Below are 24,521 nucleotides of genomic sequence, written 5' to 3' on the forward strand. Positions count from 1 at the left end.
CGGATGGTGATTGACTATAGTCAAACAGTCAACATCTATACCCAACTAGACGCCTACCCACTACCCCGCATATCCGAGATGGTGAACCAAATCGCCCAATACCGGGTGTTCTCCACCATCGACCTCAAGTCAGCGTACCACCAGCTCCCTATCAGACCAGAGGACCGTTCGTACACCGCCTTCGAGGCAAACGGATGCCTCTACCAGTTCCTCAGAGTCCCCTTTGGGGTGACGAATGGGGTCTCGGTCTTTCAGAGGGAGATGGACCGCATGGTCGATGACCACCACTTGCAGGCAACCTTCCCCTATCTCGACAACGTCACCATCTGCGGCCACAACCAACAGGACCACGACTCAAACCTCGCGAGGTTTCTGAAAACCGCACAAAAACTCAACCTCACCTACAACGAGGACAAGTGCGTTTTCAGCACCACGCGCCTTTGCATACTAGGCAGCGTGGTGGAGAATGGGGAAATTGGACCAGACCCCGACCGATTGCGCCCCCTACGGGAGCTGCCCCTGCCCAACACTCCCAAAGCCCTAAAAAGGTGCCTGGGGTTATTTCGTATTATGCCCAATGGGTCCCTAACTACTCCGATAAAGCCCGTCCCCTCTTGAAAGCATCCTCTTTCCCGCTCTCTGCTGAGGCCCATGCTGCCTTCAAAAGCATTAAGCAGGATATTGAGCGGGCCACGCTACAGGCAGTGGACGAGAACACTCCCTTTCAAGTGGAAAGTGATGCGTCTGACTTTGCCTTGGCGGCCACCCTCAACCAGGCAAGGCGGCCCGTAGCTTTCTTCTCGAGGACCCTCCAGGGGCCCGAGATCAGACACTCCTCCGTGGAAAAGGAGGCCCAAGCCATCGTGGAGGCAGTGCGCCACTGGCGGCACTACCTAGCCGGCAAACGCTTCACCCTACTTACCGACCAGCGGTCGGTAGCATTTATGTTCAGTAATAAACAGAGGGGGAAGATTAAAAATGATAAGATTCTTAGGTGGCGGATCGAGCTCTCCACCTTCGAGTACGACATCATATACCGGCCGGGGGCCCTTAATGAATCCCCCGACGCCCTCTCACGAGGGATGTGTGCCAACGCCACCGGGGATCGGCTACAGACCCTCCACAACGACCTCTGCCACCCAGGGGTCACACGGCTGTTCCACTTCATAAAGTCCCGCAACTTACCCTACTCGATTGAGGAAGTTCGGTCTCTGACCAGGAACTGCCGCACTTGCGCTAAGTGCAAGCCTCGGTTCTACCGCCCTGATAGAGCCCACCTAATCAAAGCTACATGGCCCTTTGAGCGGCTTAGCTTAGATTTCAAGGGCCCCCTCCCGTCCGTCGACCGCAATGTTTACTTCCTGAACATTGTGGACGAATACTCCCGTTTCCCATTCGCCTTCCCCTGCCCAGACATGACCAGCGCCAAGGTCATTAAATGCCTCAACAGCCTGTTCTGCCTGTTCGGTATGTCAAGCTATATCCACACGGATAGTGGGGCGGCCTTCATGAGTGAAGAGCTACGCCAAGGGGATTGCCACGAGCCGTACCACCAGCTACAACCCCCGGGGTAACGGTCAGGTGGAGCGAGAGAATGGGACAGTATGGAGGGCAGTCACCCTAACTCTAAGGACCAAGGGCCTCCCTATCTCCCGCTGGCAGGAAGTCCTCCCAGATGTGCTCCACTCAATACGGTCACTATTGTGTACCGCCACTAATGCCACGCCTCATGAGCTAGTGTTTGTGTTTCCCCGGAAATCCACCTCAGGCGTATCCATACCATCATGGCTCTCCACCCCAGGTCCGGTACTTCTGCGGAAGCATGTGAGGGGCCACAAGACGGACCCCCTCGTGGAGCCAGTGCACCTGCTCCACGCCAACCCACAATATGCGTATGTCCGGCACGCCGACGGACGGGAGGACACTGTGTCCATAAAAGACCTCGCCCCAGCCGGTAACAACAGCAACAACGGCAACAACTACAACAACAACAACAACAACCACAACAACTATTACCCACCCACTCCACCCACTAATTTTTCATCGCCCCCGGAACAACACCAGCCAACGGTACACCCACCACCTACTCCCCCACCACCTACTCCATCAACAACCCCGGTGGCGCCCCCGGCAGAGACACAGGAGACCACCCGGGACACCCAGCCGGCACCCGCGGCACCGCAACCGTTACGTCAGTCACAGAGGACTATCACACCCCCGGACAGACTAAATCTGTAGAAGGGGTGAATGTGATGAAATATGTCATTCATCAGACTCTGTAGTTAACTGTATATATTGTATTGCCTGCTCCGGTGTTTGTACCTTGTATTGTGTATAGGGCACCGCCCCCTTTGTGTGTCGGCTCCGCCCATACCTGGCCCTACTTAAGACAAGTCCAGGCTTGTCCTGCAGTAGAACAGCAGCACGCCAGGTGAAGCTAGGTGCAGCCACCGGCATCTTTTCTTTGCTAATAAAAGCCTTGTTTTATTCTGCTAACTTCGAGTCTTGAAGTTATTGAGGCACGTCAATTTATGAGTGACGAACTGCGCCAGTTCTTGCTCTCAAAGGGGATAGCCACTAGCAGAACCACTAGCTACAACCCCCGGGGTAATGGGCAAGTGGAAAGGGAGAATGCTACTGTTTGGAAGGCTGTCACGTTAGCCTTAAAGTCAAAAGGCCTTCCGACCTCCCGCTGGCAGGAAGTCCTCCCAGACGTGCTCCACTCCATAAGGTCTCTGTTATGTACAGCCACTAACGCTACCCCTCACGAAAAGATGTTCGTTTTCCCCCAGAAATCCACCTCGGGCATATCTCTACCCGCGTGGCTGACATCTCCGGGGACAGTACTATTGCGGAAGCACGTGAGAGGCCATAAAACGGACCCCCTTGTGGAAAAGGTACAGCTCCTCCATGCAAACCCTCAGTACGCCTATATCGAATACTCTGATGGGCGAGAGGACACTGTTTCCATAAAAGACCTCGCTCCCTCGGGGAGCGGAGAGAACGATGAGAGACTACCCGAGGAAGACCTACACCAAAAAGAGACAGGACGCCCAGAGGTATCAATACCCAACTATAACCTGGAGGACACTGCAGATAACCTGGAAGACACTGCGGAGGCCCGGACAGTGGAGGAACCAGAATCCACTCCCCTAGAGGCACCCCAACCGGCTTTGCGCCGATCACTGAGAACCGCAAAACCTCCTGACAGACTCACTTATACCAACTTTTAAGAAACATCACCCCGATGGACTAAATCTAAAGAAGGGGTGAATGTAACGAAATGTGTTTGTCTTGCCTGTATTCGTTTTGCACTCATGTATATTACCCTCCCCCACACGGTGTATAGTTTCACTTCCTCTTTCCTGACTAACCTGGAAGGTTCCAGGTCTTGGTTCTTGGCTCCGCCCCTGACTTCTCTTACTTAAAGATCTCAGGATCTGTATGACTCATTCCTGTGAGCCAGTCGGTGTGTTGAGATGTTAGCTCTGATCTTAGTGATTAAAAGCCAACTTGTTAAAGTCTATAACTTCTAGTTTTGTGGTTATTGAAGGCACATCAGGTGGGTTTAGTGCTTCAGATGAGGGGGTTTGATGCTTCAGGTGAGTGTGTTTTATGCTTCAGGTGAGGGTGTTTATTGCTTCAGGTGAGGGGGTTTGGTGCTTCAGGTGAGGGTGTTTATTGCTTCAGGTGAGGGGGTTTGGTGCTTCAGGTGAGTGTGTTTTATGCTTCAGGTGAGGGTGTTTATTGCTTCAGGTGAGGGTGTTTATTGCTTCAGGTGAGGGGGTTTGGTGCTTCAGGTGATTAGGGTTTGGTGCTTCAGGTGACGAGGATTTGGTGCTTCAGGTGAGGAGGTTTTGGTGCTTCAGGTGACGAGGTTTTGGTGCTTTAGGTGAGGAGGTTTTGGTGCTTCATGTGAGAGTGTTTGGTGCTTCAGGTGAGGAGGTTTTGGTGCTACAAGTGAGGAAGTTTTGGTGCGTCAGGTGAGAAGGTTTGGTGCTTCAGGTGAGAGGGTTTAGTGCCTCAGGTGAAGGGGTTTGCTGCTTTAGTTGAGGGTGTTTGGTGCTTCAGATGATAAGGTTTGGTTCTTCAGGTGAGGCGGTTTGGTGCTTCAGGTGAGGGGGTTTGGTGCTTCAGGTAAGCAGGGTTTTGTGCTTCAGGTGAGAGGGTTTATTGCTTCAGGTGAGTAGGATTTGTTGCATCAGATGAGGAATGTTTGGTGCTTCAGGTGAGAGGTTTTAGTGCTTCAGGTAAGCAGGGTTTTGTGCTTCAGGTGAGAGGGTTTAGTGCTTCAGGTAAGAATGGTTTAGTGCTTCATGTGTGGAGGGTTTGGTGCTTCAGGTGAGGGGGTTTACTGCTTCAGGTGAGTGTGTTTGGTGCTTCAGGTGAGGGTGTTTATTGCTTCAAGTGAGAGTGTTTGTTGCTTCATGTGAGGGGATTAGTGTTTCAGGTGAGGAGGGTTTAATTCTTCAGTGAGGGGCTGGTGCTTCAGTTGAGGAGGTTTGTTGCTTCAGATGAGGGGGATTAGTGCTTCAGGTGTGAGGGTTTTGTCCTTCAGGTGAGGGGGCTTGTTGATTCGGGTGAGGGGGTTTGGTGCTTCAGGTGAGGGGTTTTGGTGCTTCAGGTGAGGGGCTTTGGTGCTTCAAGTGAGGAGGTTTTGGTGCTTCAGGTGTGAGGGTTTGGTGCTTCAGGTGAGGATGATTTGGTGCTTCAGGTGAGGGGATTTAGTGCTTCAGGTGAGGAGGGTTTGGTTCTTCAGGTGAACAGGTTTTGGTGCTTCAGGTGAGGAGGGTTTGGTGCTTCAGGTGAGGGGGTTTATTGCTTCAGGTGAGGGGTTTTATTGCTTCAGGTGAGGAGGGTTTGTTGCTTCAGGTGAGGAGGGTTTGGTGCTTCAGGTGAGGAGGGTTTGGTGCTTCAGGTGAGGAGGGTTTGGTGCTTCAGGTGAGTGGGTTTATTGTTTCAGGGGAGGAGGGTTTAGTGCTTCAGCTGAGTAGGGTTTAGTGCTTCAGGTGAGGGTGTTTATTGCTTCAGGTAAGGATGTTTATTGCTTCAGATGAGGGTGTTTATTGTTTCAGGTGAGGAGGGTTTGATGCTTCAGGTGAGGGGGTTTGGTGCTTCAGGTGAGGAAGGTTCAGTGGTTCAGGTGAGGAGGAGTTAGTGCTTCAGGTGAGGGGTTTTGATGCTTCAGGTGAGGAGGGTTTGGTGCTTTAGGTGAGGAGGGTTTGGTGCTTCAGGTGAGGAGGGTTTGGTGCTTCAGGTGAGGAGGGTTTGGTGCTTCAGGTGAGTGGGTTTATTGTTTCAGGGGAGGAGGGTTTAGTGCTTCAGCTGAGTAGGGTTTAGTGCTTCAGGTGAGGGTGTTTATTGCTTCAGGTAAGGATGTTTATTGCTTCAGATGAGGGTGTTTATTGCTTCAGGTGAGGAGGGTTTGATGCTTCAGGTGAGAGGGTTTAGTGGTTCAGGTGAGGAGGGTTAACTGCTTCAGGTGAGGAAGGTTTGGTGCTTCAGGTGAGGGGGTTTGGTGCTTCAGGTGAGGAAGGTTCAGTGGTTCAGGTGAGGAGGAGTTAGTGCTTCAGGTGAGGGGTTTTGATGCTTCAGGTGAGGTGCTTTAGTGCTTCAGGTGTGGAGTGTTTAGTGCTTCAGGTGAGTGGGTTTAGTGCTTCAGGTGAGGAGGGTTTGTTGCTTCAGGTGAGGAGTGGTTGGTGCTTCAGGTGAGGAGGGTTTGGTGCTTCAAGTGAGGGGATTTATTGCTTCAGGTGAGGAATCTTTGTTGCTTCAGGTGAGGAGGTTTAATGCTTAAGGTGAGGAGGTTTTGGTGCTTCAGGTGATAGTGTTTAGTGCTTCAGGAAAGAAGGGTTTCATGCTTCAAGTGAGGGGGTTTTGATGCTTCAGGTGAGAGGGTTTACTGCTTCAGGTAAGAAGGGTTTAGTGCTTCAGGTGAGGAGGGTTTGGTGCTTCAGGTGAGGGGATTTAGTGCTTCAGGTGAGGAGGGTTTAGTGGTTCAGGTGAAGTGGGTTTAGTGCTTCAGGTGAGGTGGTTTTGTGCTTCAGGTGAGAGGGTTGAGTGGTTCAGGTGAGGGTGGTTTGTGATTCAGGTGGGGGTGTTTGGTGCTTCAGGTGTGGCGGTTTAGTGCTTCAGGTGAGGCGTTTGGTGCTTCAGGTGAGGGGGAATTGGTGCTTCAGGTGAGGTGGTTAATGCTTCAGGTGAGGGGGTTTGGTGCTTCAGGTGAGAAAGTTTGTTGCTTCAGGTGAGGGGGTTTAGTGCTTCAGGTGAGTGGTTTTGGTGCTTCAGGTGAGGGTGTTTATTGCTTCAGATGAGGGTGTTTGTTGCTTCAGGTGAGGGGTTTTAGTGCTTCAGGTGAGGAGGGTTTAGTTCTTCAGGTGAGGGGGCTGGTACATCAGGTGAGGAGGTTTAGTGGTTCACGTGAGGGGCTTTAGTGCTTCAGGTGAGGGGGTTTAGTGTAGTGTATGTGCCTTTAAGAGCCCCATGTGTACTGTAATGCCGGTAATGGCCACAGGGGCTATATAAGCCTGTATATTGTGTTGTATCAGTTAGTTCCCCTCCAGACTTTGTTTAATAAACACCTATGAAACCAATTCCTGTCTTCAGTGTCTCTATCAACACACAGACACAACAGTGGCGATGAATTGGAAACGGACTTACCTGCAATTCGGCAGCACCTCAAGGACATCGATTCCACTGGCGTCCAAAGTTGAAGAAAAATCAAGAAAAAGAAAAAGCTGTGGTTTCACCAGCTAGCCAAGCTGGTGGCAGGTACTGCAATAATCCTTCCTGGGCGTCGGGCTGGGGCTCCAGTGGCTGGCTCTACAGCTGGGCCAAGCAGCAAAAGCGGAGGCAAGCAGTAACAGACGGGGAGGGAGCACTCGGGAGATGGCCGGCGCTGCAAGCAGGTCGGCGTTCAGACCTAGAGAGAGAGTCCGGCGGGAACGAGTCTCCAACTGTAAATAAATAAATAAAAAGAATGGAAACCGCGGGAAACAGCGTTGTCATCGGCAGCAGCGGCGGGGAAGCGCGGGAAGCGCCATATCTTTTCTGCAGAAAAGAAAGAAAGAAACACGGGAAGCGCCATTTTATTTCTAGGATGCCTAAGTCTGGCAATATTGATGCTTTTGATAACGAGATAGAGGATTGGACCACATATGTGGAAAGAGTGGAGGTATATTGCACCGCAAATGGAATAGAAGATGAAAAAAATGCTTCAGTACTGCTAAATCTAATGGGCGCAAAGACATATGGGCTGTTACGAAATTTAGTCACTCCAGCCAAACCAAAGGACAAGAATTTTAAAGAAATTGTTGATACCCTACAGGAGCACTTAAACCCAACACTGCTGCTGATAGCGGAACGATTCAAATTCTTCAAGAGAAATCAACACAAGAATGAAAGTAATGCTGATTACCTCACCGAATTAAGAAAGCTATCAAAACACTGCCAATTCGGGGCAGGACTAGCAGATTATCTTCGAGACAAATTCGTCTGCGGTCTCTTAAGTGAAGGAACACAGAAAAGGCTGCTTTCTGAAAAAGATTTACCACTGGACAAGGCTTTCAGTATGGCTGTATCATACGAAGCAGCCGCAAGAGGAGCTACAGAGATACAACAAAAGACACAAGACTTCGGCACCCATGAAATGACACAGGGTTTCGAGAGATGTTATCGCTGCGGCAGATCCACCCATGACCAGAGGGACTGCTGGATCAAGGACAAAGCATGCAGGCAATGCGGAAAGATTGGACACATTGCACGGGTATGCCGATCTGGACAAAAAAAATCCACAGACAGGAAAAAAAAAATCAATAAAGAAAAGTACAGAAAGGTACAAATGATGACGGACAGTAGCTCCGAAGACCAGATGAGCGATAGCGACTCCGAAAACAAGAGACTAAGCTGTCTCAAATTACATAATGTAATTGCCAAAGGTGATTACCAGACCATTTGGGTTACCCTCACGATAGCAGGGTCCCCAGTTAAAATGGAGCTAGATACAGGATCAGCTCTGACCGTCATAAATCGACGGGATTACGAGCGGCTATTTCCGCATATACCTTTAAAAGACACATCCATTATCTTGAAAACATATACGGGGCAGAAAGTATACCCCAAAGGAAAAATAAGGGTGCCTGTTGTATACAACGGCAAGGAAATACAGAAGTTGTATTTATACATTCTACAAGATGGTGGTCCACCTCTGTTGGGACGTGAATGGATCAGGAAAATACGTTTAGACTGGCACTCCATTCAGGCACTGACGGTGACCAGTAAGAAAAAAAACGATGATAACGTCATACCTGAACGATTAAAAGACATCTTGGCCAATGCCAAAGAAGTGTTTCAAGAGAAACTAGGAACCTTGAAAGGCATCACCGCCTCAATAAAAGTGGAAGATGCGGCAATTCCCAAGTTTTTTAAGGCAAGACCGGTGCCATACGCAATTCGTCCAGCAGTCGAGGCAGAGCTGGAGAATTTGGAAAAGGCAGGCGTATTATCCAAAATAGATTGGAGCGAGTGGGCAACACCCATCGTTCCAGTCATGAAGAAAGCATTGAATAATGATAACTCTGAAGACCAGAGAAAAATTTGCAACTGTGGAGACTTCAATGTGACTGTAAACCCAGTCCTTCACATGGTACAGTATCCTCTTCCGAGGATAGAAGATATTTTCGCCTCACTATCCGGAGGGAAATGTTTCACCAAAATTGACTTGGCACAGGCATATCTACAGATGGAGGTTGAAGAGGCCTCTAAAAAAATCTCATGATAAATACACACAAAGGTCTGTACCAGTACAATCGACTGCTTTTCGGAATAGCATCCGCTCCAGCTATCTGGCAAAGAGCTATGGAGCAAGTCCTCCAAGGGATTCCGGGGACTCAATGCTACCCAGATGACATCCTTGTAACAGGAGAAAACGACAACGAGCACCTTGCCAATTTGGAGCAGGTGCTCACTAGGCTGAGAGAACGGGGCCTACGAGCAAATCGCCCCAAGTGCGAATTTTTCCAAAATCAAATATCATATTGTGGCCATATAATTAATAAGGAAGGGTTGCATAAGTCACCTGAAAAAATTGAAGCGGTCATAAAAGCCCCAGCACCTGAAAATGTTTCACAATTAAGGTCGTTCCTGGGATTAATAAATTACTATCATAAATTTTTACCGAACTTATCAACTCTTCTACACCCTCTTAATGAACTGCTACAAACAGGAGCAATTTGGAAATGGAGCGAAGACTGTAAACATGCCTTCCATAAATGCAAAGACTTAATCATGTCCAAAGAAGTTTTGGCTCATTACAACCCATCACTGCCAATCAGACTGGCATGCGATGCATCCCCTTACGGCGTAGGAGCAGTATTATCGCATAAATTCCCTGATGGCTCGGAGCGGCCGATAGCTTTTGCGTCACGCTCATTGAACTCAGCTGAGCGTAACTATGCCCAAATCGACAGGGAAGCACTCAGCCTGGTATGGGGAGTGAAGAAATTCAACCATTACCTACACGGACAAAAATTTACCTTGTTGACTGACCATCAACCCCTCATCTCCATATTCAACCCTAAAAAGGGTGTTCCCATTATGACAGCGCAAAGGCTACAGAGGTGGTCCCTTTTTCTAGGGGCACACCAGTACAACATAGAATACAAAGGTTCAAAATAGCATGGGAATGCTGACGGGTTATCGCGCCTACCGTTACCAACGGTAGAAGAAGCACCTACCATAGACCCAGTGGAGATTTTCCACTCTACCATAGTCGAATGTCTACCAGTAACAAATTCTGCCATTGAAAGGGAAACTAGAAATGAGCCAACTCTCTCACGAGTCTACGATTTAACAGTGAAGGGATGGCCAGCACATGGCGAACCATTGTTGCCAGCATTCTCACAAAGAAGAGAACAGCTGTCAGTGTGCCGAGGAACCTTGATGTGTGGATCCAGAGTGGTGATTCCACCCAAACTCCAGGATAAAGTTCTAAAGGAACTTCACGAGGGGCATCTGGGTGTAGTGAAAATGAAGAACCTAGCCAGGGCGTTTGTATGGTGGCCAGGTATCAATGGAGACATCAAAGAAATGACCAAGAGCTGCCTAGGATGCCAGAAGGTCCAAAACGCTCCACTCCAATCCCCTCTACATCCATGGGAGTGGCCCTCATCTCCCTGGAAAAGAGTACACATCGACTTTGCTGGTCCATTTATGGACTCAATGTTCTTAATCGCAGTTGATGCACACTCCAAGTGGCCGGAGGTAATAAAGATGTCCTCCACCACCACGGAAAAAACCATCACAGTATTAAGGGCCACATTTGCCAGGAATGGGCTGCCGGAACAGATCTGTTCTGATAATGGACCGCAATTTGTGTCCGAAGAATTCAGGAAGTTCTTAAAAAACAATGGGGTTAAGCACTACACGTCCGCCCCATACCATCCCGCCACCAATGGATTGGCTGAAAGGTTTGTCCAGACGTTCAAGAAGGCCATAAAGGCCATGGGTAATGAAGACATAAAACTTCAGCACAAGGTGGATAACTTCTTGTTCGCATACAGGAATGCAACACATATGGTTACAAACAAAACTCCCGCCATGATGTTATTCAATAGAAGCCTAAGATGCCGGCTGGATTTGATCAAGCCCAACATCAGAAGGGACTTGAAGAACCGGCAATTTCAAGGCATGAATGAAAGGCCAACTAGAACCTTCCAGCTAGGTCAACAAGATTTGGCCTGGGACTACCGTACCGCGAAATGGCAGCCTGGAACTATCTGCACACGACTAGGACCACTGATGTATACCGTGGACATCGGAGAAAGCATAATAAGGTGCCATGCTGACCAAGTCATAGAGTCATCCGAAAAGGGACAACCTACACCACAACTCTATACGCCTAACGATGAAGTAGAGATACCCATACCTACCTCCAATCCGGTGATACTGGAACCCGATGAACCCGACACTGGCATTCAAGCCGAATCAGCCTTGCCAAAAGAACCTACTACACCACCAGAAACTACTACACCACTGAGGCGTTATCCGGACCGAGTCAGGAAGCCTCCAGAGAGACTGACTTATAATTAATTAACTGCAGCAATGTGTAGATTATTTTTCTTGTAACATGTAATTAATAATTACTTATAATATTATGTACTGGTTGGCTAAAAGTGGAGGAATTGTAGTGTATGTGCCTTTAAGAGCCCCATGTGTACTGTAATGCCGGTAATGTCCACTTGGGCTATATAAGCCTGTATATTGTGTTGTATCAGTTAATTCCCCTCCAGACTTTGTTTAGTAAACACCTATGAAACCAACTCCTGTCTTCAGTGTCTCTATCAACACACAGACACAACATTTAGTGCTTCAGGTGAGGAAGGTTTAGTGGTTCAGGTGAGGAGGATTTGTTGCTTCAGATGAGGGGTTTTGGTGCTTCAGGTGAGGGGCTTAGCTGCTTCAGGTGAGGAGGATTTGGTGCTTTAGGTGAGGGGGTTTTGTGCTTCAGGTGAGGAGGCTTTGGTGCTTCAGGTGAGGGAGTTTGGTGCTTCAGGTGAGGGGGTTTGGTGCTTCAGGTGAGGTGGTTTGGTGCTTCAGGTGAGTAGGTTTGGTGCTTCAGGTGAGGGGGGTTTGATGCTACAGTTTAGGGGGTTAATGCTTCAGCTGAGGAGGGTTTGGTGCTTCAGGTGAGGAGGGTTTGGTGCTCCATGTGAGGGGTTTTAGTGCTTTATGTGAGGGGGTTTACTGCTTCAGGTGAAGGGGCTTAATGGTTCAGGTGAGGAGGATTTGTTGATTCAGATGAGGGGGTTTAGTGCTTCAGCTGAGGATTGTTTGCTGCTTCAGGTGAGGAGGGTTTGGTGCTTCAGGTTAGGGGGTTTATTGTTTCAGGTGAGAGTGTTTGGTGCTTCAGGTGAGGAGGGTTTGGTACTTCAGGTGAAGGGGTTTATTGCTTCAGGTGAGGAGGGTTTGTTGCTTCAGGTGAGGAAGGTTTAGTGCTTCAGGTGAGAGGGTTTGCTGTTTCAGGTGAGGAGGGTTTGGTGCTTCAGGTTAGGGGGTTTATTGCTTCAGGTGAGAGTGCTTGGGGCTTCAGGTGAGGGGGTTAGGTGTTTCAGGTGAGGAGGGTTTGGTGCTACAAGTGAGGGATTTTATTGCTTCAGGTGAGGGGATTTGGTGCTTCAGGTGAGAGGGTTTGTTGCTTCAGGTGAGGCGGTTTAGTTCTTCAGGTGAGGAGGGTTTAGTGCTTCAGGTGAGTGTATTTGGTACTTCAGGTGAGAGGTTTTGCTGCTTCAGGTGAGGAGGGTTTGGTGCTTCAGGTGAGGGGGTTTATTGCTTCAGGTGAGAGTGTTTGGGGCTTCAGGTGAGGGGGTTTGGTGTTTCAGGTGAGGAGGGTTTGGTGTTTCAGGTGAGGAGGGTTTGGTGCTTCAGGAGAGGGGGTTTATTGCTTCAGGTGAGGGGATTTGGTGCTTCAGGTGAGAAGGTTTGCTGCTTCAGGTGAGGAGGATTTCTTGCTTCAGGTGAGGGGGTTTAGTGCTTCAGGTGAGGAGGGATTAGTGCTTCTGGTGAGTGGGTTTGGTGCTTTAGGTGAGGAGAGTTTAGTGCTTCAGGTGAGTGGGATTAGTGCTTCAAGTGAGGAGAGTTTAGTGCTTCAGGTGAGGGGGCTTGGTGATTCAGGTTGTAAGATTTCACAATAATTTTGAAATTTTCTACCGTTCCGAAGATTGCTTTTTGATTAAATAATTCCTGGGTAGAATATACCTTTAAAAATCCAGGGACCAAAATGGCCGTCAGACCTCGTGGCAGAAATCAAAAGACAGTCTCTCTTCAAAGCACGGGCTGACAAAAACGGACTTGAAAGGCAGCCTGTGTGTGTCTGTGAAAAAGGATAATCAAAGATGGCTGTCCGACCTCATGGCAGAAGACACCACACAGTCTGTGTGCATATGAAAAGGGAAAATCAAAGATGGCTGACAAAGGAGTTAGAAAAAACCCCAGCCCCTGAAGCAATTGGAGCACTTAACCTGTCAATCAAAGGCAGTTCAGGGAGTTTCCCTTCAGGACAATCGATGTTTGTTTACAGAGAGCCTACAATGTTGACACAAAGGATTAACTACTTGAGACTGCCAATCAATTGCGGTTCCAGTGACCACAGGACAATGGCTTTGTTTACACTAACATTCAAAGGCTGTTTACTCAGCAATTAAGGAAATAGACATGTTTTTTTCAAACAGAGAGAGCTCTATTCAAACCCATCACGATGAATGGGGTTACATTCAAAAACCCATCACAAGGGAAATGGGTGATTCATCCAAAACCCATCACAGTCAATGGGGACAGCGGATCTCTTTTGTTTAGCCCAGATACATCCGAATTTGGGCGGCAAGATTTCGGCCCCAAATGGGGTATAAGATAGCTTCTCAAGAAGCCATCTCTCTCTCTCTCTCTGCAACCTCACCGCCATGCCCCATCTACTACTCAGGAGCCCGCCCAAGGGAGTGGAATAGCAACAGTTACTTTTAAACACTGGGGTATTTCCATTTTCAGGGTGGTGAAGAATCTAAGACCGCAAGGGCATGGAGCAGGCATTTCACTAGTGAGCATACATTTTCTGGCCCATTACAAGGCAACTTAGAATAGGTATTAAGGGGTGGGAATTAAGGGGAATCTTGTTAAACTGTAATTTTAGTCAATTTTCCCTCGTTGTGTCCGTTTTCTCCTCCCCTATTAAGTAACAGTGTTGTACTAAGCAAAAGAGTGCTGTAGTGGACACTAAAGTGTACTGTGAGAAGTGAAGTGCTGTATTTAAGTAACAGTGTTGCACTATGCAGAAGAGTGCTGTAGTGGACACTAAGTAGCTGTATTAAAAGTGCTGTATTTAAGTAACAGTGTTGCACTAAGCAGAAGAGTGCTGTAGTGGACACTAAGTAGCTGTATTAGAAGTGCTGTATTTAAGTAACAGTGCTCCACTAAGCAGAAGAGTGCTGTAGTGGACACTAAGTAGCTGTATTAGAAGTGCTGTATTTAAGTAACAGTGTTGCACTAAGCAAAAGAGTGCTGTCGTGGACATTAAGTGTTCTGTGTTAAGTAAAAGTGCTGTATCAAGCACAGGTGTGTTGTATTCATTATTTTTAAGTTGTTTCTTTCTCTTTGTTTCAATAAATACTGGTCTGTTTTGCACCCAACCATGAGTCACGTTTTCTGTCTACATCGCTACCGAATAAGTCCGGCAGTCAGAACCAGGAATAGGGGAGCAATTCAAAACTGCACGGGGGTCCCTGGAGCAGCTCAGAGGCTTCTGACTGGCCAGAGACAATAACCCCATCCCCGCTAATAATTCCTACAAAATGATGACTGCGGCAGGACTGTTGGCAATGCTGTGCAATGTAGCAGATGGTGGTTTGGGTCTGGAGAGAGCAGCAGTTATTGGGTTTCTTTTTATGAGGGGGTTTATTGCTTCAGGTGAGGGGGTTTGGTGCTTCAGGTGAGGAGGTTCAGTGCTTCAGGTGAGGAAGGTTTGGTGTCTCAGGTGAGGAGGGTTTGGTGCTTCAGGTGAGGATGTTTAGATCTTCGAGTGAGGGGGTTTGGTGCTTCAGGTGAGGTGGTTTAGTGCTTCAGGTGAGGGGGTTTGGTGCTTCGGGTGAGGGTGTTGTTGCTTCAGGTGAGGAGGTTTAGTGCTTCAGGTGAAGGAGTTTGGTGCTTCAGGTAAGGAGGTTTTGGTAATTCAGGTGAGACCGTTTAATGCTTCAGGTGAGGGGGGTTTAGTGCTTCAGGTGAAGGAGTTTGGTGCTTCAGGTGAGGAGGGTTTGGTGCTTCAGGTGAGGAGGGTTTGGTGCTTCAGGTGAGGAGGTTTAGTGCTTCAGGTGAGGAGGTTTTAGTGCTCAGGTGAGCAGGTTTGGTGCTTCAGGTGAAGGGGTTTGGTGCTTCAGGTGAGACCGTTTAATGCTTCAGGTGAGGAGGGTTTGGTGCTTCAGGTGAAGGAGTTTGGTGCTTCAGGTGAGACCGTTTAATGCTTCAGGTGAGGAGGGTTTGGTGCTTCAGGTGAGGAGGTTTAGCGCTTCAGGTGAGGAGGTTTTAGTGCTCAGGTGAGCAGGTTTGGTGCTTCAGGTGAAGGGGTTTGGTGCTTCATGTGAAGGGGTTAAATCCTCTTGAGGACCTCTTTTAGAAATGTGTCCCACTCCCTCCCGAATCCTACTCCAATTCACTTTCCCAGGTCATACCTGAGGGCTGCAGACGGCGGGGTAGGCAGCCCAAAATTGATGTCTTCACTCAGGAGAGCTGCCTGAGGTGGCAACACCAATGCTGGCAGTTCATGCCAAGTATGTTTTTGAGGCCCGAGGAGCTATTTCCATCAATCCTTGAGCCACGTGCCTTGGGGATGGGGGGCGCGCACTGGTTGCTCAGTGCCATATCTGGGCCAGGAAACAGGTCCGCACTAATTTTTACCCCCTCATGCCTACCAGTGGAGGCACAGTGTTAAATCTGCTGCTTTCAAGAATTAAACTAGAATATCACTAAAAACGTCCTTGCGATATTTACATATGTAAAAAACACGTGAAACCTATTATATGCTAAGAGCAGTAGAATCAGTCAAAAAGAAACAGCCTTTAGTACAAATAAACTATGAAATTATTGACGCATTGGGCACTTCATCATCTCTGCATGGGCAGTAATGTGGCAGAGCAGATCACCAGCTCATTATAGAACCTGTCCCATTTTCTACAGTGGGTGGGCGATTTGCTCAGCCAGCCTATGTGATGGAGGAGAAGACTTACCCCACTAAGTTAAGGTACATTTTTTTTCAGAAGAGCTCATTTTAAAATGAATTGTTTTATTATTGACGAGTGTCAGCTTCTTATAATTGAGAGTGGGTTGGGTGCTGGGAGTTTCAGATTGCTTCAGATGAAACTAATGTGGTGCATTGATGCTTTTGGCAGCTGAGGTTGAAGCAATGCTAGCAAAGTGAAACAATCATTATTAGCAGGGGCTCTTCTAAACATTGTAACAGTCATGATGATTAATATTGTGCCTTCTTCTGTTGGATATTTTGATAATATTGGTTGTTAAGCTATTATAATGATTGCATGTTTATTCCTGGGGTGTTGTGTACCTACAGCTTTTGTGTCTTGGGTAAGCAGTAATAGACTCAACTATCTCAGACAAATAGCCTAGATGGCATTACTTGTTTTTTCTTTCTATTTCCAGAAAAAGATTTCATGTAGAATCTGCTACTGTAAACTGTTCAATATTTACTTACAAGTAAAATGCACAGGCCTTGATCCTATTAAAGATTGACAAGTTTCTACGTGCCAATAATTTCTATGTTGTTTTTGAAAAACCCCTGCATTCGTGACATTAAACAAACTGCACCGTGAACATAATAAGTTGCCGAAACATGTCTTTGTCTAAGGTGATACACATGGGACTTATGCTCTGGGGCTTGCAGGAGGTAGTGTATGCTGAGCACTGTTCTGAGTTAACTAGCCTTAAAAAACTCAGGATGCAACTGAATCCACTATCAGCAGTATTTCTCTGCATTCATCTGAAAAATAAAGAAAAGCGTGCTGTGTGTTTCTCAGTTCATTTTTTAAAAAGCTAATTTGAATTTTCCAGCGTGCAAAGCCAATGTTACTTTGATTCTCATAATTGCCAGCCACAAAGAGCAGCCTTTCTCTTTTGTATCTATATATTCCACATTTGGCAATGTTGTCTAGTCCTAAAAAAAAACACATGTCTAAAGTTGTGGAGGTGAAAGGAAAATCTCACTCAATTGAAACAAATTAAAACAGTGGTTTTTTTTGGTTGACTCAGGCAAATTCTTGCTTTGAAAGCATTTGTGTACATTCAGTTTCTAAACTCCCATTTTAGGCCAAAAACCCCTGTTGTTTTCCAACCAGCATGGTGGGACAAGGCTCCTGGAGATGAATGAAGATGGACTTTTAGTGAAGGTATTTACTTTCACACATTTCAGCCATTTTTCTGGAAATAAAGTTTACATTATAGAAAATTTTCATCACTATTCATGAAGCTTGATGTGAAAAATCAGCAGGTCTGCAATGTGTGAAAATCAGTTTGAAGAATGTGCTAATAAGATGTGAGTAATGATTATGTGGTTATTTAAAGCTACATGGTGTGTGTTTTCCTGCAATGTGCTAACTTGCTTCCTGCTGCTGCTGAGTACAAAAGCAGGGATTGAAAATCTTCTGATCATGAGGGATGTGTAGTTGCCAGTCAACAGGATCAATCCTGTGAGCATATGCATCTGGAGCTGCCCCAGGGAGGCCATAACAGAATTTGGCAGTGGTTTTCTTAGTGAAACAGTATGGTCTTCCCAGCAAAGAGAATGATCACAAAAGGAAGGATGACCTGAAGTGGTACACAAGTGAAAAGGAACAGCGTGAGTCAGCAGGAGGGAAGTCACAAGCTTATGAACAGCACAGCCACAACAGAGATAATGAGCAAAAAGACCCTGAATTCCTTTTTTATGCAGTCACTGTTTAAGATTTTTGAATAAACAGGAGTAGAGACAGAAGGTAAAAGAAAGGTGGAAAAAGCTCAAACTAATTCAACAGCCCACTGTAATCGGCAGTCAACAGTGACATGCATACAAATGTGAAGAACCAGAGGCAGACATTACCCATCGCCCTGATCCACCTACATTTAACTTGAACACCAGAAGTACATGTGCTTCGAACAAGCTATTCATTGCCCATTATTAATATCATAGTTAATAAGCTCATTTGTGTGGGAATGTGTGATAGAAGTAGGAGCTGTGTAGATAGACCCATGCTGCCTGCTCAACAATGTGAAGTTGATTCACATGTGAATATGGCGCATATATGTATAAATGTATTTATTTAGATCTTTGTATTTGTTGCTGGAAATAAACATGCTGTTTGCTAGATTCTTTGTATATCATATTTCCACTGAATAAATAAAAATAGGAGTAGAGACAGAGAGTAAAAGAAAGGCAGAAAAAAATCAAACTAATCCAACAGCCCACTGTAATCGGCAGTCAACGGTGACATGCATACAAATGTGAAGAACCCATTGCCCTGTAGTAGGGCGAATGCAGTAGTAGGGAAATGCTAGAATCTACTATTAGGGACATGGTATCAGGGCACTTAGAAAATGGTAATATGATTGGGCACAGTCAACACGGATTTATGAAAGGGAAATCGTAGAGTTTTTTGAGGTTGTAACCAATGTTCCCTCTAAGCTGCGCCAGTAATGGGAAAGTCCAGCGCAGACCACTCACCGGCTTTTCCATTGTAAATACCGTGCATACGTGGGAATTTAAAGGGACCGCACACTAAAAGAAACAGGCTGTCCAGAACAAAGCACAGCTTACAGGGAACATTGGTTGTAACTAGCAGGGTAGATAAAGGGGAACCAGTGGATGTAGTGTATTTAGATAAGGTTTGGAAAAGCATTCGATAAGGTGCCACACAAAAGGTTATTACACAAAATTAGGGCTCTTGGGATTGGAGGTCATATATTAGCATGGATTGAGGATTGGTTAATGGACAGAAAACAGAGAGTAGGAATAAACAGGTCATTTTCTGATTGGCAGGCTGTAACTATTGGGGTACCACAAGGATCAGTGCTGGGGCCTCAGCTATTTACAATCTAAATTAATGACTTAGATGAGGGGACCAAATGTAATGTATCCAAGTTTGCTGATGATACAAAGCTAAGTGGGAAACTAAGCTGTGAAGAGGACACAAAGATCCTGCAAAGGGATATAGACAGGTTAAGTGAGTGGGCAAGAAGGTGGCAGATGGAATATAATGTGAAGAAATGCGAAGCAATTGTTGGTAGGAAAATAGAAAAGCAGAATGTTTTTTAAATGGTGAGAGATTAGGAAATATTGGTATCAAGAGGGATCTGGGTGTCCTTGTACATGAATCACAGAAAGTTAACATGCAGGTACAGCAAGCAATTAGAAAAGCAAATGGTATGTTAGCCTTTATCACAAAAGGATTGAAGTATAAGAGTAAAGAAGTGTTACTGCAATTATATAGGGCCTTGGTACTGTGTACAGTTTTGGTCTCCTTACCTACGGAAGGATATATTTTCCTTAGAGGGAGTGCAACAAAGGTTTACTAGACTGATTCCTTGGATGGGGGGATTGTCCTATGAGGAGAGATTGAGTAGACTAGGCCTATATTCCCTAGAGTTTAAAAGAATGAGAGGTGATCTCATTGAAAAGTATACAATTCTTAAGGGGCTTGACAGGGTAGATGCTGGGAGGTTGTTTTCCCTGGCTGAGGAGCCTAGAACTAGGGGTCACAGACTCAGAATAAGGGGTCGGCCATTTAGGACTAAGCTGAGGAGAAATGTCTTCACTCAAATGTTGTGAATCTTTGGAATTGTCTACCTCAGAGGGCTGTGGATGCTCAGCCTTTGAGTATATTCAAGACAGTGATCGATAGATTTTTGGATACTAAGGGATCCAAGTGATATGGGGATAGTGCGGGAAGGTGGAGTTGAGGTTGAAGATCTGCCATGATCTTATTGAATGGCAGAGCAGGCTCGAAGCTTGTAGCTTTTAGCTTGTAAAAGGGGGATTTTAACTCCCTCATTTCATGGTAACCAGGCAGAACAGGAGTTAAAATCGAGCAGCTCTTTTTTCCGCAGCAGTTTTAACATTGGGTGGTTGAGGAGTTCACCTGACTAGGGTGGATAACACCGTAATATTCGCTAATTGGGGTCCACTCAAAAAGGACCCTGAGACAGTTATTGACCACCGTTGTCACGCCGACCAGTGTGGCAGATATCCCCTCCCTCCGAGCGGTTTTTGGGCAGCCGTTCAGCAGAGCGCCTCAACAGACCACCCAATATTGCTGGTTGGAGCCTTGGTCCATTTTCAAGACTGGGCCTCATTAACATATTGCCAGTGGGCTGTGAGCAGAAAGTGAGGGCAGCCGGTTGGCCATGGTCCTCCACAATATTGGCCAAGACTGGCTGGCCTCTGGGTCCAGAAACCGGTAGGCCATGGGGTTCTGTTCTCAGTGGGAGTGGGCCTGTGGGGTGTTCCAAGGGGAGCCATTATGGCAGAAGTTCTAGTCAAGCCTGGGGGTTCTGTTCAATATAATCCAGCTTGGGCTTGAAGGATACGGTGGTTTGCTGCATGCTGCACAACTTTGTCTTATAGTGAAATGCTCATGTAGAAAGAAAGCTCCCAGGAGCAACAGGGGGCTCAGACAGATGACCTTTAGCAACATGAAGGAAATGCACAACACAACCCATTGCTGCAAGAGACATTCATGCCAATCTCAAATGGGATACCTTCTCTTAACTACCTCATCTACTCACTGCATAAACAGTCCTGTATACTGTTATATCCAAATCAATATCGAATTGGAGTGGTAGCTGCATTTTATTTCCAGACCCTCTGGAATATTCTGTCAAAGAATAACAAAAACAATACAAGAGAGTCCTTGGAGTGCAAGTGCTACAATGGCCCGGATTTCTACGGGGCCTATGACTGCATACGCACAGCGTACACAGCTGTAAGTGCCCTGCAAGTCCCGGGTTTCCGCATGCACTGCGCATGCACGAAAACCCGGAACTTGCCATCTATCCATATCCCCGGGAAATGGACATTCACTGGTGGAGAGTTGGGCTATTTGCCCCACTACTGCCCAGCGAATGCCCATGAAAGACTTACACCTGGTAAAAGCAGGTGTAGGGCCTTCTTTTACCAGCGTAAAGGTGAAAATAAATATTAAAATAAATTTTTCAAAATCATTTAAACATTCAAAAATCATTCAATTAGTTTAGGTTATTACTGGCCCCTTTAAAATATGTTGAAATTTATTTTTCAAAAATTAAATTTTTGTTTTAAATGTTTAATTAAATTGTATTTTAATTAATTTTAAACATGTGGTGATTTATTTTTATTTAGGTTGTGTGAAAGTGTGTATTTTAGGGGATTTCTATTAAGCTTATGGGGATTCCGTACATAAATGGAATCCCCATAAGCATAATGGGAATCCCCCTCTTTGATTGGTTGGGCTGGCCCACGTGATCCCAGGCACACTTGTGAACCAGCTGTGCCCTGGGATACCTGGGCCTTTACGCAGGCGTACACCTGCAGGCCCAGGACTGCAAGAGTCCAAAGATACGGAGGCACCAGGTAGGTGTGTACTTTTCTTGCGGATCAGACGCATTCACCCGTAGGAAGCCTCTGACCGCAATTTCTGGTTCCATTGTAAGAAGTCACACAACACCAGGTTATAGTCCAACAGCTTTATTTGAAATCACAAGCTTTCGGAGCGCTGCTCCTTCTTCAGGTGAAGTGGAGAAATGCATAAAGACACAGGGTTGACAGGGTAGATGCTGGGAGGTTGTTTTCCCTGGCTGAGGAGCCTAGAACTAGGGGTCACAGACTCAGAATAAGGGGTCGGCCATTTAGGACTAAGCTGAGGAGAAATGTCTTCACTCAAATGTTGTGAATCTTTGGAATTCATCAGGAGAATGAGGCTCCGGGAATTCTTCCACAAATCCCAAGATGTCAGCAGCGAACCCAATGAGACAATCAATGATCCAGAACAGCAGACAGAGGGATCCGCAGTGCAGCAACCGAAGAAGAAAGAGTCAAATTGGACCCCTCCGGAGGGTCGCTGCCCTAAGCTTGACATGTATGCTCAAGCTGTCAGGAGATGCATCAACGCCAGATTCATCAGCCGCACTCACAAGACAGTCCAGAATGTCACCCGAGCACAACGCAACGCCATCCACGCTCTCAAGACCAACCGCAACATCGTCATCAAACCAGCAGACAAAGGAGGTGCCATCGTCATACAGAACAGAACGGACTATTGCAAAGAAGTATACTGACAACTGGACAACCAGGAACGCTACAGACAGTTACCTGCAGATCCGACCAAAGAACACACCCGCCAACTCAACAGACTGATCAAAACCTTCGATCCAGACCTTCAAAGCATCCTACATGCTCTCATCCCACGTACTCCCCGCGTGGGAGACTTCTACTGCCTCCCAAAGATACACAAAGCCAACACACCTGGATGTCATATCGCATCAGGCAACGGAACCCTGTGTGAGAACCTCTCTGGATATGTCGAGGGCATCCTGAAACCCATCGTACAGGGAACCCCCAGCTTCTGTCGCGACACTACAGACTTCTTACAGAAGCTCAGCACCCACGGACCAGTTGAACCAGGAACACTCCTCGCCACGATGGACGTCTCGGCACTCTACACCAGTATCCCCCACGATGACGGCATCGCTGCGACAGCCTCAGTACTCAACACCAACAACAGCCAATCTCCAGACGCCATCCTACAACTCATCCGCTTCATCCTTGACCACAATGTCTTCACCTTCGACAACCAGTTCTTTACCCAAACACACGGAACAGCCATGGGGACCAAATTCGCACCCCAATACGCAAACATCTTCATGCACAAGTTCGAGCAAGACTTCTTCGCTGCACAGGATCTCCAACCAACGCTATACACCAGATACATCGACGACATTTTCTTCCTATGGACCCACGGCGAAGAATCACTGAAAAGACGACACGATAACATCAACAAGTTCCATCCCACCATCAAACTCACCATGGACTACTCCTCAGAATCAGTCTCATTCCTGGACACACGAATCTCCATCAAAGACGGACACCTCAGCACTTCACTCTACCGCAAGCCCACGGACAACCTCATGATGCTTCACTTCTCCAGCTTCCACCCTAACCACGTTAAAGAAGCCATCCCCTATGGACAAGCCCTGCGAATACACAGGATCTGCTCAGACGAGGAGGAACGCGATGGACACCTACAGACACTGAAAGACGCCCTTGTAAGAACGGGATATGACGCTCGACTCGTCGATCGACAGTTCCGACGGGCCACAGCGAAAAATCGCATAGACCTCCTCAGAAGACAAACACGGGACACAACCAACAGAGTACCCTTCGTCGTCCAATATTTCCCCGGAGCGGAGAAACTACGCCATGTTCTTCGCAGCCTTCAACATGTCATCGATGACGACGAACACCTCGCTAAGGCCATCCCCACGCCTCCACTACTCGCTTTCAAACAGCCGCCTAACCTCAAACAGACCATCGTTCGCAGCAAATTACCCAGCTTTCAGGAGAACAGCGACCACGACACCACACAACCCTGCCACAGCAACCTCTGCAAGACATGCCAGATCATCAACACAGATACCATCATCACACGTGAGGACACCACCCACCAGGTACATGGTACATACTCATGTGACTCGGCCAACGTTGTCTACCTCATACGTTGCAGGAAAGGATGCCCCGGGGCATGGTACATCGGCGAGACCATGCAGACACTGCGACAACGGATGAACGGACACCGCGCAACAATCGCCAGGCAGGAGTGTTCCCTCCCAGTCGGGGAACACTTCAGCAGTCAAGGACATTCAGCCTCCGATCTTCGGGTAAGCATTCTCCAAGGCGGCCTTCGAGACACACGACAACGCAAAATCGTCGAGCAGAAACTGATAGCCAAGTTCCGCACCCATGAGGACGGCCTCAACAGAGATCTTGGGTTCATGTCACGCTACATGTAACCCCACCTGACGCAGGGTCATCCAGACTTGAGTCGACATTGGCTTGTTCTCTCTACACAGATGCGGCCAGACTTCCTGTGATTTCCAGCCAAAAAAAATGTTTTTTGTCTGTTTTTTTGTTTTTCATACAGACCCCAGCATCTGCAATATTTGACCCCTTGTGACCCCACCTCATTGCTCTTTGATGTAATGTTTCCCTGACTGACCTGTTGGGACACCATTCACACCTTTGACTGCTGTGATTATCTCTCTGCCGAGGTGTGATAAATGGCAGTTGGAAAGGTTACCTGTAAACATCTGACATGATTCTCTGACTATATAAGCTGTGTCTTTATGCATTTCTCCACTTCACCTGAAGAAGGAGCAGCGCTCCGAAAGCTTGTGATTTCAAATAAAGCTGTTGGACTATAACCTGGTGTTGTGTGACTTCTTACATTTGTCCACCCCAGTCCAACTCCGGCATCTCCACACCATGGTTCCATTGTGTTTTACTCCTATTAGGGGCCATCCGTTGTTCAGTTAACAATATACAAGTACCATACATGTCATCCACATCTTTCTCATTCTCACTACAGATATACCTTTGTCTATAGCAACTTTCTGTGTATCAATTCACATGGCTGTCATGTCACCTCATTAAATGACCAGATCATCTGTTTTAGGTTTTAGTTGAGTGATGAATGTTGGCCAGGACACCAGGAGAATGCCCCTGCTCTTCTTTGAATACTGGCATGGGATCTTTTGCATCTATCTCAGTTTAATGTCTCATCTGAAAGACGGCACCTCCAACAGTGCAGTAATCCCTCAGTACCACACAGAAGTGCCAGACTATTTAACGTGCTCCAATCTCTGGAGTGGGGCTTGAAGCCACAACCTTCTGACTCAGGGATAAGAGTGCTACCACTGAGCCAAGGCTGACACCTATGAAAAGGCAGCATTAGTATTGGAAGCTC

This window comes from Somniosus microcephalus, chromosome 1, assembly GCF_052327205.1.
Source record: "Somniosus microcephalus isolate GS21.2 chromosome 1, FLI_Smic_1.0, whole genome shotgun sequence".
Classification (NCBI taxonomy): Eukaryota; Metazoa; Chordata; class Chondrichthyes; order Squaliformes; family Somniosidae; genus Somniosus; species Somniosus microcephalus.